Raw genomic sequence first — 18,247 nt, forward strand, 5'->3', positions numbered from 1 at the left:
TGATGAGCAGTTCAGAAAATAAATACTGAACACCGAACTTCATTTGAGGATAATGCACCAAGTCCGCTCCACCGGGACTAAAGGAAGCGGGAGGAGGAAAGTTGTTTTTTTCTCCTCGGAATAAATGGGGCGTGGGGCCGCAGGCGGGGGGTGGGGGTGGGGGTGGGGGTGGGGGGTGACTGGCCCCGCGGCTCCGCGCTCGCGCTAACCGGCCGGGAATTTGGAGAGGATCCCTGGTCGCGCGGCGGCGGCGGCGGCGGCGGCGGCGGCGCGCGGGTGCGCGTGTGAGCAAGCGAGCGAGCGTGCGGGCGGGCGAGTGCGCCGGGTATTGGCAGCCGAGGAGTGGAGGCTGGGCGGCTCCGACTCCCTGACGCCAGCGCGACCAGATCAATCCAGGCTCCGGGAGCGAGCGAGAGAGCGAGCGGGCGGGCGGGAGGAGGAAGGAGAGGCCGAGCGGCTCAGCCCGGGCCGAGGCGCGGGGAGGGACCCTGCGAGCGCAGCGCGGCGCAGCGCCCCGCCGGCGGGACCGGGGCCGCGGGACCCCGCTCGCCCGGTCACTCGTGCGCCCGCGCGGACGGGCGCGCCGCCAACCCGGTAAAACGAAACAGACCCGAACCCAACTTTCTCCTTTGCCGCGTCCCCGCCCTCCCTCGGCGCCCAGGGCTTTTCAGCGCCGCCGCCGCCTCTTGTGGGGCAAGCGCGGGCCCGCGGGGCTGCCGCGGTTGTGCGGGGCCGGTGACGCGGGCCGCGGCGGGGAGGGGGCTCTTCCCCGCGTGGGGCGGACTGGGGAACCCCCCCCCCCCATGATGGCGCCTCCCGGCCGCTCCGAGGAGCGAACCTGCCACCTCCTCCTGCTCTGGCGCCCAGCCGACCGGGCAGGGCTCGGCCGGGGTTCCCCTCGCGTCTTTGTTGGGTCTGCGGTGGGGAAGCCGCGCTCCTCGGCCCCGAGCCTCGCCCCCGGCCCTGGCAGCGGCGGGACCTCGCCTCCCGCCCTCCCCCTCCGCCCGCTCCCCGTTTCTCTTTCCCTTTCCGCAGCCGGGCCGAGGCCCGTCCGCGCTGCCCGCGGGCCCATTGTGTCCCGCGCCGGCCCGGGCGACCCTTGCGGGAGTTGGAGGGCAGCGGCGGGCGCTGCCCTGTACGCGGGCGGCGCCTCGCGGAGCGGGTCTGGCACGAGGGGGACACCCGGTGCCTCGCGCCCCTCCGCATCCCAGACGGGGTCCTTTCTCTGCCCCAACGAGCCTCTTGGGGGTCGAGGTCAAGGAAAGTTCGCACCGAAATTCCTTCTAATTTATTCAAAGGCTTGGCGGCGGCGCGTAATTTTTTTTTTTTTCCTCTTCCGCCTACACCCCGTGCGTCTCCCAAGTGTCGTCTCATTCCTTTCCCTTTACCGGATTCGATTGCCTCACTGCATGTGTATTTGTGAGTTCGCTGTTGAACAACTGTTCATTTACTCCGCTCTCTGTCTTTGTTAGTGTTTCTCGGGGTGGTTGCGGTAGGAAGGTGGCGGGGGGAGTGGGTGTGAGAGAGACAGACGTGGGCTTGTTTTTCTAGTTGCTTAATATACATGTAGGCTTAAAGGGAGAACGTTTCCTTGATGTACTTTAGGAAGGGAGGAAGAACAAATGCCTGCCGGATCTTACAACTACAGTAGCTGCGGCTTTTGTTTATTTTGAGGCGCATACGATTTTTCAATCTACTGTGCAAGATAGCCAGTAAGACGCTTCCCTGCTGGAAATTGAGGCGCATCTCAGCACCATCTCCTTGAGAAAGCATCGTTTTCGTGAGTGCTGGGGCAGCCGGCCTTTTCCTTTGCCCTCCTGTTCTCTTCTTTCCGTTGTATCTGAAGTTTCAGAGTGTGTGGAATGATAACAGAAGTCGCATGATTTCAGTGTGTCATCCTGTTGCTGAAACTCTTGGCACCTCAATCACAGAATGCCTTCATTTCAGAGCATTTCTTGCTCTGATTGCCTGTGGTGGGTAACATGCCTACTTTCAGTAACAATGAGAAAACTGTTCCCTGCCCATGTTGACTTTTCATCTTGTTTATAATTACCACTTTACGTTTTATGGGAGGTAGCTGAGCTGTATTGGAACCACTATTTCAAAACAAAACAAAACAAAAAAATCGAGGCAGGACCCAGGTTCAGGGCCCCAGCATTTTCATGTAGTAGAAATATTTTGCATTATTGTTATTCTGATATAGGTGCCAGGCCTCAGTATGCTGAACTGATTAAGGTGTTTGTCCTTCTCTCTCCCTCTCTTTCCCATTTGCAGTTATCTGATATTTCTCTGCAGGTGGTATACATTTGTATGATATTGCAATTCTTAGGAAACTGTAACCAGGGTCGTGAGAGATGATTTTCTAGAGGTGGGTGATGCCAGAGCCTCTGGAGGATCCAGGCAGGATCGGGTTTCTTCTGAGGGTAGGGATTTGTCCTTGATTTAGTTTTGACCCCTCCAACCACAGGTAGGTAATCAAATACATTTTTCCTTTTTGTAGTATCCATTGGTTTTATACCCTTGAAGAGCTGATGACCTTTGCATTTTAGAGGAATGACCGTTTTTAGGCAATTAAAAATGTTAACCTCTTACAGCTCTTGGAATTTAAGTAATTTTTTCCTACTAAGTTCATTAAAGCATTAAGTAAATCCCATTTTCCCACATGCAATTTATCAGTTAAAAACTAAATTTCAGTTTGTGATTTTGATTTATAGTAATTCTGGTTCAAAGATAAAATTTAATGACTTGGTTAGATAGGAAAAAGAAGAAACTGGGGTGTAATTAGATGACTATATTTAAGCTGTAGTTGCCTGCATAATCAAGGCCAAGTTTTGTGTGTATAAAAGATCTCATTTGTGTAGTCTTACAAGGCTAATGGAGGCATCGTTGAGACTTTATAAATAATGTAAGTTGTGTATAATGTAGAGTCTCCAGAGACAGCAGAGAAAGCATCATTACCAGCCTTTTCAACCTGCTTGAGATCTTAAATTGATTTACAGCACTGAACTGGTGCAAAATGATACATCAGGATGACATGGGGTCAGCCTGTAAAAGTCTATGATGTCAGCCTATTAGTTCAGTCATCATAATTAAACCATATTACAGGGGCAGCTAAGCAGGAGTCTGGCGTTATACTTCAGATATGGGTGGTACATGGATTTTGTTTATAGTGGAAAGGCTGAGCTGCCCAGGAACGCTAGTGTTTCTGAAAGAGGGAAAGGCCTACAGAACTCTGAATTTCTGAAGAAATTGAAGATAAACGAAAGGATGTTCAGTCTGCATTGTCTTAATTTCTGAAGAAATTGAAGATAAACGAAAGGATGTTCAGTCTGCATTGTCTTAAGTAGCTTTCCATTTGGTAGGGGAGAGACAGATGCACTGGGGGTTCTGATAAGGACCTTTGCAGCTCTTGATCCTGTGTACTGAATCAGGCTTCATGTGAGCTTGAATTTAACGTGGCCTTAGGGACCTTCTTAGGGTCCACGTACTTCTTATCTCTGATCCTTTCATTAACACTGAGTTGCACAGTATTGATGGATCAGCTGGCATGTTATTTCTTTAACTAGTCACGGTTACCAGGTCTCCACTGAAAGCAAAGATATTTGAATTGAATGTATGAACAGTTCAGGAAAAGAAGACTTGTTTTTTGATGAAATTTCTGGCAATCTTTATTCAGTTTATGGGTCATCTGGGGAGGTGCTATCCGATAAGGTAGCTATAGCTACATATGGGTATTTAAATGTAAGTAAAATTGAAATTCATCTTCTCAGTAGCACTAGCCACATGTGGCTAGGGGCTACCATATTGGACAATGTATATTGAACATTTCCATTTTCACAGAAGGGTCTGCTGGACAGTGCTGCTCTAGGACCTTTACTTCTGCTTTTCCTTTCTACTCCTCTTTCAGCTACTTCTGTGCTTACTACTTCTAATGAGTTTGTGGGGTCAGGAAAAGTAAGGGATGTATCATTAATTTTTCCACCTACTAGTTGCTCTTGATAAAATAAAAAACTGGAAGTGATAATTGAAGTACTGGATAAAATGAGATTGATTTTTCTCTGGATCATATTTATCATAGACCCTAATTTGGTTTAGAATGTAGTTAATATTTTTCTGAGTTTTTACTGTATGCTTATTTTTAATACTCATACCTTATTGAAACCCCAAAACTTACATAAGTACTGTTGTTATCACATTTTACAGGCAAAGAAACTTGAGTTCGGGGTGATTCAGTGTCTTGCCTCAGGCTACATAACTAGTGAGTGATTATGATTTATAATCTTAGCTGGGTTATGAACAGGCAGTCTGACTCTAGAGCCTCACTTTTAACTAATTAACTATATATGTATATATTTTTTAATTTATATTTATATGTATACTTTTTCTGTCTAGAATATTCAAATAATCATTGTTCTGCTGGGTTTTACTATTCCAGTATGGACATGACTTGACTTTTATTTTTTAGGCTTTTAGACAGATTTGCCCTCTGTTGTGCTTTTCCGGGCTGTCTTCTTTTGAGTGCTTAAGAAGAAGCATAATGTTTACATTATACATATTTAAGCAGAACATAATTGGAAGAATAAATTTGACAAAAAAGTAAGGCATTTCGGTGCTGAATTATTTTCATCTCTGCTTTTCTGGATAATTCCTGCCACTTTCCCCATGTGTTTTTCTTGTAATATCACAAGCTGATGGTAGTGAAGAGAAAAGTTCTAGTAGTTCAGTTTATCTCATCAAAATTAGTCTTCTCTTAGCTGTTAGATCTTATACTTTGAGATGAAAATAGTTCATGGCAAATCCTGGAATTTTTTTTTTCCACATTTAATGTCTACTTTTTTGTAGTCTTGCAGTTACTCTAAACCCTTTTTTTTTTTTTTTTCTTTGGTCAGGCTGTTTAAGAATCTGATGAAACCATGAATCCAGTATCTGCTCATTCCCATCCTCCAATCCAAAGATCCTCCAATGCAAAAATGTTTATATGCCCTGGTGAGCTTGTATACACAAGTACCCAAATTGCATGATATTTCAGGTGAAGGACATCCATGGAATAGTCTTGCCAAGTGCGTTCATAAACATTAAGATGTGTAATTTCCTTTGTAGAGAATAGAGATATTTAGTGTTAAAAGCTGCTTTGAAGATTTTCTAATCCCGTTGGTTCATATCAAGCTGAGCAATCTGAGGCCCAGAGAAAACAGCCGACTTGCCTGGAGTCACTCACCTAAGTGACTAGAAGGGGGAAAGCCAGAACCCAGACCACTCTTACAGTTGTTGAGTTCTCATTTGTTTATCCTTTCCTTCTACGCTCATTGTGTTACTAAGGTTTTGCTCTGAGCATATCCAGTGTAATTTTGGGAGGGGAGGAAAGGATAAGTTTTGGCCTGGCATCGACTTTTTTGTACCTAACATTGAGCCGAATAAGAATCAAGTCTGACAATCTGAGAGAGATATTTTTTACAGATTAAAATTGATATTTTTCATTGTAGAGGTGGAAAGGAAAAGCCCTATGTCTCATTTAATCAATGGGACCTTGCTAGAAAATGGGAGATCTAAGATTGTATCAAGATCAAATTAAATCAGTCAGTTCTGCTCTACGAATTTTCTCTCTTGACTCTCAAAAGCAAATTACATTCTTAACCAAAAGCTAAGGTTTAGAGTATTTAAGGAAGGAGCTAGCAGGTATTAGGGAGAGAATTGGAAAGATATGAGGAGAAGAAGGATAATTTACCTACAAGGAGGTAGAGGAATTTGATATTAAGTCATAAAATGAGGCTGATGAAGTATTCTCTGTAACGGTACTTCTATATGTGGTTTTACTGTTCTTTCTTTCTTTCTCTCCTCCTCCCTTTCTCTACCAGACTACCGGTTTATTATAAAGGATTCAGCTCAGGAACAGCAGAAGGAAGAAGGGCACAGGGGAAGGTACAGAGGAAGGGGTGAGGAGCTTCCGTGTCCTCTCCAGGCTTGCCGCTCTCCTAGCACTTTGATGTGTTCAACAACTTGGAAGCTCTAGTTTCATTTTTTGTAGCAAGATTAGCAGGGGATGCTTTGATAACAAATAAGGGCATCACCTTTTTCCTCCAAACTGAAATCTCTTGGCTCTTTATATTCCTTTTCTGCTGTTACCTGGTAGTGCAGATAGTGGTGATCTGTCATCTGATTTGCAGCAAAAATACCTGAAGAATTTTTAACACTTACTCCAGAGTAACTTTCTTTAAAAAAAAACAAAACAAACAAAGCTAAGTAGCATGAATGTAATTACTTAAAATCTAAATTAAAATCTTCATTTTGGTATGCGTTATTAAGATGGAGTCAGTTTTAGAGATGTACAACAAGTCCTATCAGGTAAAAAAGTAACATTTTACAGGTGCTGCTGGCTGATTTGCAGAAACGAACAGCCTGTAGAACATTCATTTATGTAAGAGGGGCTGTTTTCAGACAGAAAAAGCCAAGACTTTCATAAATAGTTCAACTCCAGTGATCACATCAGAGTTTTAGGAAGATACTGGGAACTGCAGTATTTGAGCAGTTTTACATCTTTATAGTTTTTGTTATAAGCTCAAATCAGAACTCAAATCAAGACTCCCGCTTGAAAATAAAGCATCCCGCTTGTGAAGGTTTGAGGGAATCCTTACCTGGCCATTTCCCCCAAATCTCTGCTCAGTTCTAGTATTCAGATAAGGAGCCTTGTTCCCTTGTCAGGAACCCAGATCTATGGTGTGGTGGATTGGTTTCTTAATTATTTTTCTTGAGACAATAATCTTGAATTTAAAGAACACATACATACACAGCAGTTATGCGTCTATATGCTGTTGAGCTCGGAATATAGATAAATATTCACTATGTCATATTTGCAAAGAGGATAGAAGGGTCTAGCTATTGATTCAAAAATATATTTAGATACATAATTTTTAAATACTTTATTTGTAGTTTCTCCTTAATTTTAGGGTAGCCGTACAATAGATATTTTTTCCTATAATCTCAGAGAGTTAGGGTGTAGTTACTCAAACCGTTCATTCATTTTCCTTTCCTTGTCTGTCTTTTGTGGTTTCTTTGCGGTGTGCTTATGCAAAGTGGAAGTATTTCAGACCTTTAAGGTTTTTTTTCTTTCAGTTTCAAACACCACAAGAAAAAAAGGGGAACTAATTATCTTTCAAGTATTATAATTAGGCATTAAATTAAGTCATTTAGTTAGCTAAATACATGATCTTTTGTTTGTTTAGATTGAAAGAAAACATACCTTTTTAATGGAAGAAGGATATTATGTATACCATTAATTTGATAATTTTGATTCAGTATTATAGTGAGTATATGCTTCATTTACTCCTTTGAATATTTATTAGTTCTGAGTGGTCCAATAATTAGAAGACACACAAAAATGGAAAAGTATAACAACATTGCAAGAGTTGTTACAAGATCATATAAGAAGTTACGCAGACAACTCACATGAGGACCACTGTGGTATGGAAGGACATGTGGATTTGCATAGGTAGAAGGGAGGAACATTCTAGGCAGAGTAGTGGTATGAAAGACCAAGGAAGTTAGGCATGAGTGTTGAGAATCTCTACAGTAGCATGTCCCAACAGAACTTTCTGCAGTGATGGAGATGTTTGCTATCTACACTGTCCAATATAATAGCCACTAGCCCTCGTGACACTTAAAATGTGGCCAGTGCAACTGAAGGGAGTTGATATTTTAACTTTAATCACGTTATGTTTAAACATAACTGTGTTTATCCTGTGACGGTCATATTGGACGGCACAGATGTAGAGGCTAGTGAGCAGCCCTACCTCACCACAGTGGGTATTCCTGATGGGGCTCAGTATGGTAAGGGGGAAGACACGTTCAGAAGGCTTAAGTTGGGGTGAGAATTTGAGTACCTTACAGTGCCAGAATAAGGAAGCATTGGGAAGTCGGTGAAGGTGAACATGCAGTGTCGATTGGAGAAGGTAGGGCCGGATGCCAGGAGATTAATAGGAAAGCTATTTGAGTTATCTATGTGATAGAGATGGGTTTTATGAGCAAAAAAAAAAAACGGTTGGTGGTTATTTCACTATAGAGTAACAGGAGAGAGGTGTCAGAGAGTATTCTTGTTTCCAACCTGAGTGGCTGGAAAATTAATAAAGTCTTTTCTTAAGAATAGGGAAGAACTGGTTGTGGAAGGAATAAAGATTGAATTGACATGTCAAATTAAGGTGGAGTCTCTAAGTAGAAGTGTCCTACCGGCAAGTTGGAGATACATAACCAAAGCTTAGGGAAGGGCTCAGAGCTTCACAAAAGATTCTCAGGAGTCTTCTCCTGGAAATGATGGTTGACCTTCCAAGAGTGGATAGGTATTCTGAGAGGACCATGGAAAGGAAAAAGCTGGTGGGTCGAGCCTTCCACTGAAATCCACGATTGGGAATTAGTAGAAGGAAGAGGTATATTTAAAGTGGATGGAAGAAGAAATTGGAAGAAAGATGTAGGGTCAGAGGAGCAGTGAAACCAGAAAGCCTGGGGAAGAGAGATTCCAGAAGTAGGTTCAGAGTGGGAAAATGTTGTATGGTTGGCTCATGTTGAAGGAGGAAAGGTCAGGATAATCAAGTGAATGCAGGTGTGAAGAGACACAGAGCATATTAAGAAATGAGAAGTAGGGGCGCCTGGGTGGCTCAGTCGTTAAGCGTCTGCCTCTGGCTCAGGTCATGATCCCAGGGTCCTGGGATCGAGTCCCACATCGGGCTCCCTGCTTTGCGGGAAGCCTGCTTCTCCCTCTCCCACTCCCCCTGCTTGTGGTCCCTCTCTCACTGTGTCTCTCTCTGTCAAATAAATAAATAAAATCTTTAAAAAAAAAAGAAAAATGAGAAGTAGATTCTCAGATGCCCTCGAGTGACTTATATTTCAAAATAGATGCAATCTCTTTGATTCCGAAGGTTGAAGGAAAGAAGTTAATGGACAGAGCAATTAAAGATGATGGAGTGAGTGATCTAGGGCGCAGGTGACAACATATTAACCATGGTAAGGTGGGACAGTTGTCCGAGAGAGAAGTAGGATGGGGCTCAAGTTAGAAGAAAGGAGATGGCGGAGCTTCTGCCAGCTTGTGCTGACTTTCCCAGTAGTGTGGGAGACGAGTCCCTTACTGGGGTGGTGAGGTGGGCGACTCGGCAAATGGTATTGGAAGTTTAAGAATAATGGAGAAGTTTTGAAAGAACCATTGCAGGTAGTGTGCCACTGAGTCTATGGAGAATTCAGAGCCTAAACAGCAAGGGCAGAGCCTGGTGGGAAGTTTGATGTGGCTGTGGATTAGGTAATTATTACTTTCTAGAATAACTGGATGACCTGATAGTAAGATTGGAGAGAAATGTTGGTAAAGATGGTTCTGGCCTACCATAGCAAATCAGTTAAGAGATGAGGCTCTAGAGTCAGATTGCCTGGGTTGAAGTCTAAGCCCCGCCACTTACTTGCTTTTTATAACTTTGGGGGAGCTACCATTCACTTTGGTACCTCGCTTTTCCTTGTCTGAAAAATAGAGATAATAGTATCAGCCTCAGGATTGATAGTAAGATTAAATGAATTATACTTTCATATCTCATCTAATTAAGATGCTGCTAATTATTTCATTGTACTATTTCATGTGCTACTCGAGGAAAAAAAAAAACCCCGTCAATTAGATATGACTTACCATTGATTGTAAAGTTCCTCGTTTCAGAGGTGTTAAAATGGGGGAGAGGGGAGGTGCATTTTATGCTCAGTATAGGATTTGGCATAATAAACATTCAGAAAACGTTAGCTGTTTATAAAAATCAATGTGATTTTAGAGTCTAGAACGTTAATGAGAACAGTGCTGAATCCAATCTAGATAAGGGGTCATAGGTTATAAGGAGTCTAATGGACTTAAATGAATTGAGAAGAGTTAAGCAATGGGAATCCTGGTAATGAAATTGTGAAATATCAAGTTTGGGAATTTGTAGATGGAGCATTTCCCTGACAATTGCAGATAAATGTTTTTGCGAAAAATATAGTAATTGAACTAAGAGAAGAACGCCCTTTAATGATTTAAAGAAGTTACTTAAATTGCCCAGAGCTTTTAAAGATAAGTATTCAAATTTATCTGTGGCTTTTTTTATAGCATTCATTAGTGTTACTTTTTTTTTTTTCCAGTGGAGTAATACACACTCAGTGTAGAAAGATTCTGGCATGGATTCTTGTCATAGTGTCGGAAGGGAAGGGGGAGATTGATATGTGCCATTTCATCAAGAGACAGGAGGGGGTAATTAATAGCCAGCTCTAGAGCCCTTTTAAATGTGGAAGGCAGAATCCATAAAGGAAAATTTTATAGATTTGACAGCATTTATGTGGCCAAATACACACTTACAAATAACTAAACATGGACTTACAAATAACAACCTTTTAGGTAACATATTTGCAGCAAGTTACTTACTGTTCTATGTAAGAAACTTCTAAAATCAATAGGAAGACAGCACCCCTAAAAAACGAGATTGGTAAAGGACGTGAACAGACAATTAAAAAATACATGAAATGCTAGCTACTAATAAAAAATGTTCTCCTGTGTCCTGGCCAGATTCCTCACTGGAATAGGGATGATGTCTTTTACTTTATTGTGTTATTCTTTATGTACCAGGAAGTATTGGTCTGGGAAAACTGGTTTATTTTTCATTGAAGCCAGAATTTCCCAGCTGCCTAAGCAAAGCTGGAGTTACTGGGAGGTACATGGTATATATAAGCCAGAGTTATAAAAGACAAGCTTTTTCCATCTTATTTCCTTGATCATACCCTGCTCCTCTCCATGACGTGATTTTGGGATCAGAGTCTTGGAAGACTGTGAGGTGTTCCCATCCCATTAGGGGTTATCAGTTATATGCGGTTTCTCAATCAACTGACGTGATTGATGAACCTGAGGGACACCAGTGCTTCACAGAGTATAATGAGATGGGCCTCTTTCTCTCCTACCTGAGTTGCAGCATTAGATTCTATTTATAGTGGCATTTTCTTATAGGAGACCCAGTGATGGGCTTGGGAATATGGTTTTGATTGTTGAAGTTGATTAGTTTATAAGGTATCAAAGTGAGAAAGGTCCTGTCGTGTAGAAGTTCTTATAAAATGAAAGTAATTTTAAAAGGTAGGCATCAGCATTTAATTTCCCAGATTTTCTCTTAAGGATAACAGTGATCATGGATGTAAAAAAAGGCTTTTCATATGCTGTCTGTAAGGGAAACATCTGCTGCTTGTGGGTGAGGTCCATACCTGACTGAAGCACACTCGGTCTTACCTCAGCATTAAGGGAGTTCTTACCGAGCTGCTAGACAGAGTAGAATTATTATTATTATTATTATTATTTAAAGATTTTATTTATTTATTTGAAGAGAGAGACAAAGCGAGAGAGGGAACACAAGCAGGGGGAGTGGCAGAGGGAGAAGCAGGCTTCCCGCGGAGCAGGGAGCCCGATGCGGGGCTCGATCCCAGGACCCTGGGATCACGACCTGAGCCGAAGGCAGATGCTTAACGACTGAGCCACCCAGGCGCCCCCAGAGTAGAATTATTTGGCAGCATTTTCTGCCTCACCATCTCCTTTCTTTTAGATTTTTTTTAAAAGTAATCTCTACACCCAGTGTGGGGCTCGAACTCACAATCCTGAGATCAAGAGTCGTATGCTCTACCAACTGAGCCGGCCAGGTGCCCCTTAGATGATCTGTGAATATTTCAAAGTTGGGGGGAAAAAGACTTTTAAATCTCACTTACACACTTACCACTCAGGCCAGTACCCATCCCCTCCTTTTTCTGAGTGACTGTGAGTAGGAACCCTGAACTGATATGCCTTCGTCAGGCTCAGACTCTTTAAAAGCTGAGTGGGACAGGGAGGGTGACCGCCTGGAAAACGGGTCTTAATTTTATCAGAGACTGTAGCTTTTCATGAAAGGGAATAATAATGCAGAGCATGTTGTGCTAGCATTTAGCCCCTACTGGAACACCCAGGATGGCAGATTGTATATGGCTTGCCATCTCATCTGTTACAGCTTCCTGTTTTGCTTTTTGCCCATTGCTGGCTTTGCAGTCTGGCATGATTAATAACACCCTCTTTATTTTCCTTGTGTTCATGTTTGTGTGCTCAGGATTTCCATTTAGTTTGTTCAAGCTTGAGGGAATGTTTGATTGGTTTTAAATGTTTTCCTGTTAACTGTGAACAAAATTAAGTTGATTAACATTCAAATGATTGGCACACAAACTGTATTTATAGCATTTATTTGCATTTAAACACTGAAGAGTTCTGTCTTGTCAAATTGTGCAGGCTGAGATGTGGATTTGTATTTCGGGAAGGGCTCCTTTAAGAAGGTGCAGCCTCACTCTGGGGTTCTGCCTTTTGTTAAGCCGGTAAAATCTATTCAGCAAGTAACTTGTGCACTCCTGCTGTGTGTCTGCTATATTTGCGGGAGGGATAGAGAAATGTATTCTCAGTTTCTGCCTCCAAGGAGCAATCCTATCAGTAGGAGGAGACTACAATAAGAAAAGTTAAATAACAAGCCATCATTACTAATGTTACATATTCTTACTTTGAAGGTATTTCTCTTATAATTGGGATAGCCTTTTAAAATCAAGGGATTGAGAAAGAAAGCTAATGCAGTTGGTGGAGCTCTTGCTTCCTGTCCTTCAGCAGTTTTTGAGTGTGTCTGTACTTCATAAGGTATGTTTTATACACTTGATAAGGTGGGAATCAGTGGTCATAAATGTTAGACTTGCACTAAAAATCTTGTAACTTTGACGAACAGTACAAACCAGCTTGTCTAGTCTAGCCTTTGTTTTAATAGCCTTTGTTATGGTTTTCTTATTACCTCTTTCGACTGAGTTACTTGGGGGTAACGGGCAGTGTCTTTATGATCACAGGATTGTTCTTCCTTGGTCTGCCCATTAAAATCACTTGAACAACCACCGCAGAAATCCATGGACCTGCCGCTAGGGGATTCTACTCAAGGGTTATGGTGGGGAGCTTTTATAAAATTATTACGGGCAAGTTTAATGTCTACCAGCATTAAGAACTTTTGGCCTGACACACAGTAGGTACCTGATGAGTGAATTTTTTCATTTTAAGTTCGTTGTGGGTATGAACTATGTCTTTTATACCCAGCAGCACTTGACCCTGTGTAATACCCGTTGTAGGTGCTCAAACCATACCAGTTAATTCTGACGATTGACTGTTTTGTTCCTGCCCCCCCCCTTTTTTTTTTAAAGATTTATTATATTAGAGAGCACGAGCTCACAAGTGGGGGCAGGGGCAGAGGGAGAGAGAGAATCTCAAGCAGACTCCCTGCTGAGCACGGGCCTGACCCATGGCTGGATCCCACGACCCTGAGATCACAACCTGAGCTGAAATCAAGAGTCAGACGCTCCACCAACTGAGCCACCCAGGCTCCACTGTCCCTGCTTTTTTTTGTTTAAGGAGAAAAAGAGAGAGGAAGAAAGGATGTGTATGTTTGACCTCTTTCTCTTGTCCATTCTTGAAGAGATCAGCAATTCCTTGTGTCCTAGTGTCTAGAAGTGGAGCTAAATAGAGGTGTTGAGGCCTGAGGCATTTAGATTACAAGGAGAAAAGGAAGTTCGGGTTGTCACAAGTAGGGGAGGCAGGGCAAGAGTGATTCTACCAGCATCCAGTCGGTAGAGGGCAGGGATGCTGCTTGACATCCCATAATGCTAAGATTGAGAAACCCTGCCACAGAACATGAAGGGGGGGAAGGGGGGGGTTATGAGGCAGATAAGAGTTGAAGGGGTAGTGCCCCCAGCTGATGTTACTGCCATGCCAGTACACGGTTTGCTTTATCTTCCCCTCTGCTGCTCATTCCCTCACCCACATCCTCCAGAGTTCACAGTATTCATTTTTGCCATCATGTATAGATAGCATTGTGACTGTCAGCTGTGTGTTAGCCATTAAAATGAATATTTTAATATTTTACCTATACATTTTCTCCATCTCTACATTTGCCTGAGTGGAAAATTACCTTAACAAAACTACTGGCTTATTTTTTTTAAGCCAGTAGTTTTATGTTTTCAGTGAAGAACCCTAAGAATAATCAGTGAGAATGTAAAAAAAATGCATTTCATCAAAGGAGTTTAATTTTAATGTTCCACAGACATAAAAGAAAAGAATATTAAGATTTGGAAACATATATGGTCTATTGGTGTGAAGCCATGGTGCAATTTCCTTATGTCTTATTGAGTTGTAGCTTATGACTTTTTATCCTTATTTTGGGCTCTTAAGATTAAAATGAACTTAATTTTGTCATTGCTGCCCTGATAATAAAACTCTTGGTTTTTCCCATGTTCTAGGAAAGTGGGAAGTTATCAAGAAGGAAAGAACAATGAAAATAAAAATAAGTTGGGAAGGGAAGAATTGGAGGGATTAAAATAAAACTATAAGCAAATCCCTGCTTACCATCCTTCTGCTTTATGCATGAGACACAGGAGGAGGTTATTTAGGAGGAGCAGGGTGGTAGACTGGTTGCCTTGGCAAGCTCCTTAACCTTTCTGTACCTCTGTTTCATCATGTCTAAAATAGTCCTTATAGGATTCTTGTAAGGATTATGAGAGGCAGTAGGTATAAAGTATCAGAACAGTGCTTGGTGCTTCGTTGTGAGTGGTGATGGTGGTGGTGGTGATATGAGGATGATTTTTGATTCTTTTTGAATACTTGAGCTGTGTTGAAAATTGATGGAGACCATGGATGCACTCATATGATGTCATCCATTGAACCCCGTGCATGACAACTCCCTCCTTTTGAAGTTGGTAGTGATGGTGATGAGAGTTTGTTGAGTCTTCAAATTGGTGTGTTTCAGATGTTCTATTAAGGCTGTTTCTTGCCTACAGTCAGAATTTCAAGAGGAGGAGAGATTTGTATGACAAAATAGGTTTGTTTTTGTAAGTTTTTATAATAAAACCATTCTAGTTAACTGACTGCATCATCCACTTAGAGATTTTCCACAGCGGTATTTGAATCTTGAACAGGCATTTCTTTAGAATTTGCTGTGTTCTCAGGGTATATAATATTAATGTAAACAAACTGTGATAAGGAATTAAAATCTTTCTTTGATAAAGTATAATACATTCCAAAAACAGTGGTTAATTTTTTTTAATTCACTGTGGTATAATTGACGTGCAATATTATATTAGCTTCGGGTGTACAACATAGTAATTCGACAATATTATTGACTGTATCTGTCATGCTGTGTATTACATCCTCATGATGTATTTGTTTTATAAGTGGAAGTTTGTACTTCTTAATGCCTTTCACCTATTTTGCCCCTTTCCCCACCTTCCTCCCTTTTGGCAACTACCAGTCTCTTCTGTGCCTGTGAGTCTGGGTTTTGTTTTGTTTGTTTTGTTTTTTAGATTCTATACAGAAGTGACATCTTGCAGTCTTTGTCTTTCTCCGTCTGGCTTATTTCACTTGGGATAATACCCTGAAAGTCTATCCATGTTGTCATAAATGGCAAGATTTCATTCTTTTCTTATGGCTGAGTAGTATTTGTGTGTGTGTGTGTGTGTCTGTGACTGTGTATATGTGTGTACCACATCTTTATCCATTCATCCATAGTTGGACACAGGTTGCTTCCATATCTTGGCTATTGTAAATAATGCTGCAATATACATAGGGGTGCATATATCTTTTTGAATTAGTGTTTTCATTTTCTTCAGGTGGATACTCAAGTAATAGAATTGCTGGATCATATGGTATTTTTATTTTTAATTTTTTGAGGAAACTCCATACTCTTTTCCATAGTGCCTGCACCAATTTACATTCCCACCAACAGTGCACAAGGGTTCCTTTTTCTCCATATCCTCACCAATACTTGTTTCTTGCCTTTTTGACCTTTTTTTGATAAAAACCATTGTAACTGGTGTCAGGTGATATCTCATTGTGGTTTGATTTGTATTTCCCTGAAACTTAGTGATGTTGAGCATCCTTTCATGTGCCCGTTGGCCATCTGTATGTCTTCTTTGGAAAAATGTCTACAGTGGCTAATTTTTATTGAGGCTGCTTTGGATTATCCATTTTATTGTTCCTACTGATGTGACTGCTTAACAATCAGTTGAACTCAATCTGTATTTTTATTGCATGGTAGAAAACAAAGCCCAAGATGCATGTGAGATGTAGTCGTGGCAAAGAAAACAGCATAGATTCTTGGCCATTTGCCCTGTATGTATGTTCCTCCTTAGATAAACGTTGTGTGGCTCTTATCACAGTCATCATATAAGATGGTTCTCCCATCTCTCACTGACATACCTCCTAACTCTAAGCTTGGTGGTGATGGGAACTGTACCATACTCAATTTTCTTTCTACTGCACTTTTATGTTGGTGGTAAGCGCTTAAAGAATTTGTTCAATTAAGTAGTGAATTAGTGAAGACTAAAGTTGTCTTAATAGTTGAATGTCTAAAGGAGGAGAATTTGGGTTCCGAAGACTTCTGAGAGCTTTGCTAGGTGTTTCCATTCTGACTGGTAAGTCACTCATTGTGGTAAAGTTCATGGAGGACCGGACTGAACCCGTGACTGAGGCAGAGAAAGTCTGGACTTATGGTACAGCTCTCATCTAATTCCGTTGGTTACCCTTGCTTATAACCAGAGCATTTTTCCTCTAACCCAGTGGGAGATGTTGCATTTGCTTCTTTTAGCTCTTAGCTGGAGGGAGCTGTCCTGTTCTGGAAGAGGGCTGCTACTGTTTTGTTCAGTTTTTTCTCCGAGGTGGCCAAGCGAACCTTTGTTAAGTCCAGTCTAGTTTTTGGCAGATTGAAAACAGGCTGTCGTTGATTGTCATGCGGAGGAGAGTGAAATCTGGCTAATGTCAATGTTTGTTTCAGTGATTGTGTAAACTTTGATTTTTAGAAACTATTTCGTTCTTCCAAGTAACAGATTTATATGCTGGAAAAGTGAAGGACCAAATTGCTTTTGAAGATTTTTGAGTAATACAAAACTTTTTTGGGGTAAGAAATTCATGCATTGAAAAGTTTGAAGGATATTTGAATTGTTAATGGAAAGGGGACTAAGGGGCTAGAATGGGAAGGAAATTATTTTTTGTTATAATATGCATTTTATAAAATTAAATTTTTTGATGATGTGGCTGACTTGCTTAATAAAAAAGTGCATTCCCGCTCACCTCTTCACCTGGAATTAAGTCATATATTCCAACTCTGAATACAGGAATAGATTTCTCTTAAAAATCCCACTGCAGTGATATTTCCACTCTGTGCAGAAACACTGTCAATTATTTTTTCTTTATAAAAAGATAAATCTTGCCACCTCTTGGTCATAATACTGTCTTACAGAGTGATGTAGAATAAATGTTACCCTCTTCAGTTTTTTTTTATTTTTATTGGGTTTTAAAATTGAAAACAGTAATTGGTTATAAGTAAAAATGTTCTGCACTCCCCTCCTTCCAGCTCACTCCTAGAGGGAATCACTTACTTGGTTTTGTGCATTTCCTTCCAGGCCTTTAAAAATGTACCTGTGTTATACCTGTACAGGTTTTGTTTCTCTTTGTGTTTTTGAAATGGAACCATATTGTATGTACTGGTCTGCAACTTTTTTCTAACTGAACAGTTATGGTATGGTTTTCTTTCCCTGTTAGACATAAAAGTCTGTCTGTTTTTTTTTTTCTTTTAACAGTTACATCATTGTCGGATGTACCCTAATTGATTTCATCACTCCATTATTGTTAGACATCTGGGTTATTTAGAACATGAATATGCTTGTGTCTGTTCATCTGAGGATGTCGCTTCCCTTGCAGCTGTCTTAAGGCGTGGCGTTCTCTCTCATAACAGAGGACCATGGTGCCTGGAAGCGGGGGCCCTATTCGTTGCCACCGCCACACCATTCTTCCGTCCTCCATAGAAACACCCAGCTTTGAATATCATGTCAGATTTCACCTCTCACTTTCCTTCCTTGTTAGTGCTTTACTGCCCCGGTCCCCATCATTCACCCTCATTCCTGCGAGATTTTAGCTACCAGTCGTTACTCCCTCCCTCCTGCTCCTGTGATGATTCTTGGACTGCTCCAGTGACCTTTGACCCCACCTCAGAGACTCCGCCTCATAGTTCCATAATATGGGATTTTGCATGTCTAAAAATTAAACCGATTTCTCCAGCTTTATGGTTAATTATTTTCTTTATTTACTTCAGCAATAAAGTGTTATTTGTTCATGGCCCTCCCTTCAGAATATATCCAGGATCTGACTGTTGGGCCACACTGATCCAAACCTTTGACCCTCTCC

At 41.6% G+C, this 18,247-nt stretch overlaps 1 protein-coding gene across 1 annotated transcript in view; it reads left to right on the forward strand.

Moving 5' to 3' along the window:
- Positions 1 to 530: 530 nt before the first annotated feature.
- SMAD1 (SMAD family member 1) overlaps positions 531 to 18,247 on the forward strand; it is a 74,093-nt gene continuing 56,376 nt past the window's right edge. Inside the window, exon 1 of the mRNA XM_032412931.1 lies at positions 531 to 594. The gene's annotated coding sequence lies outside the window, so the exon portion shown is untranslated. The remainder of the gene's footprint in view (positions 595 to 18,247) is intronic.

The sequence above is a fragment of the Phoca vitulina genome, unplaced genomic scaffold (assembly GCF_004348235.1).
Source record: "Phoca vitulina isolate PV1807 unplaced genomic scaffold, GSC_HSeal_1.0 scaffold14, whole genome shotgun sequence".
In the NCBI taxonomy this organism is placed as follows: domain Eukaryota; kingdom Metazoa; phylum Chordata; class Mammalia; order Carnivora; family Phocidae; genus Phoca; species Phoca vitulina.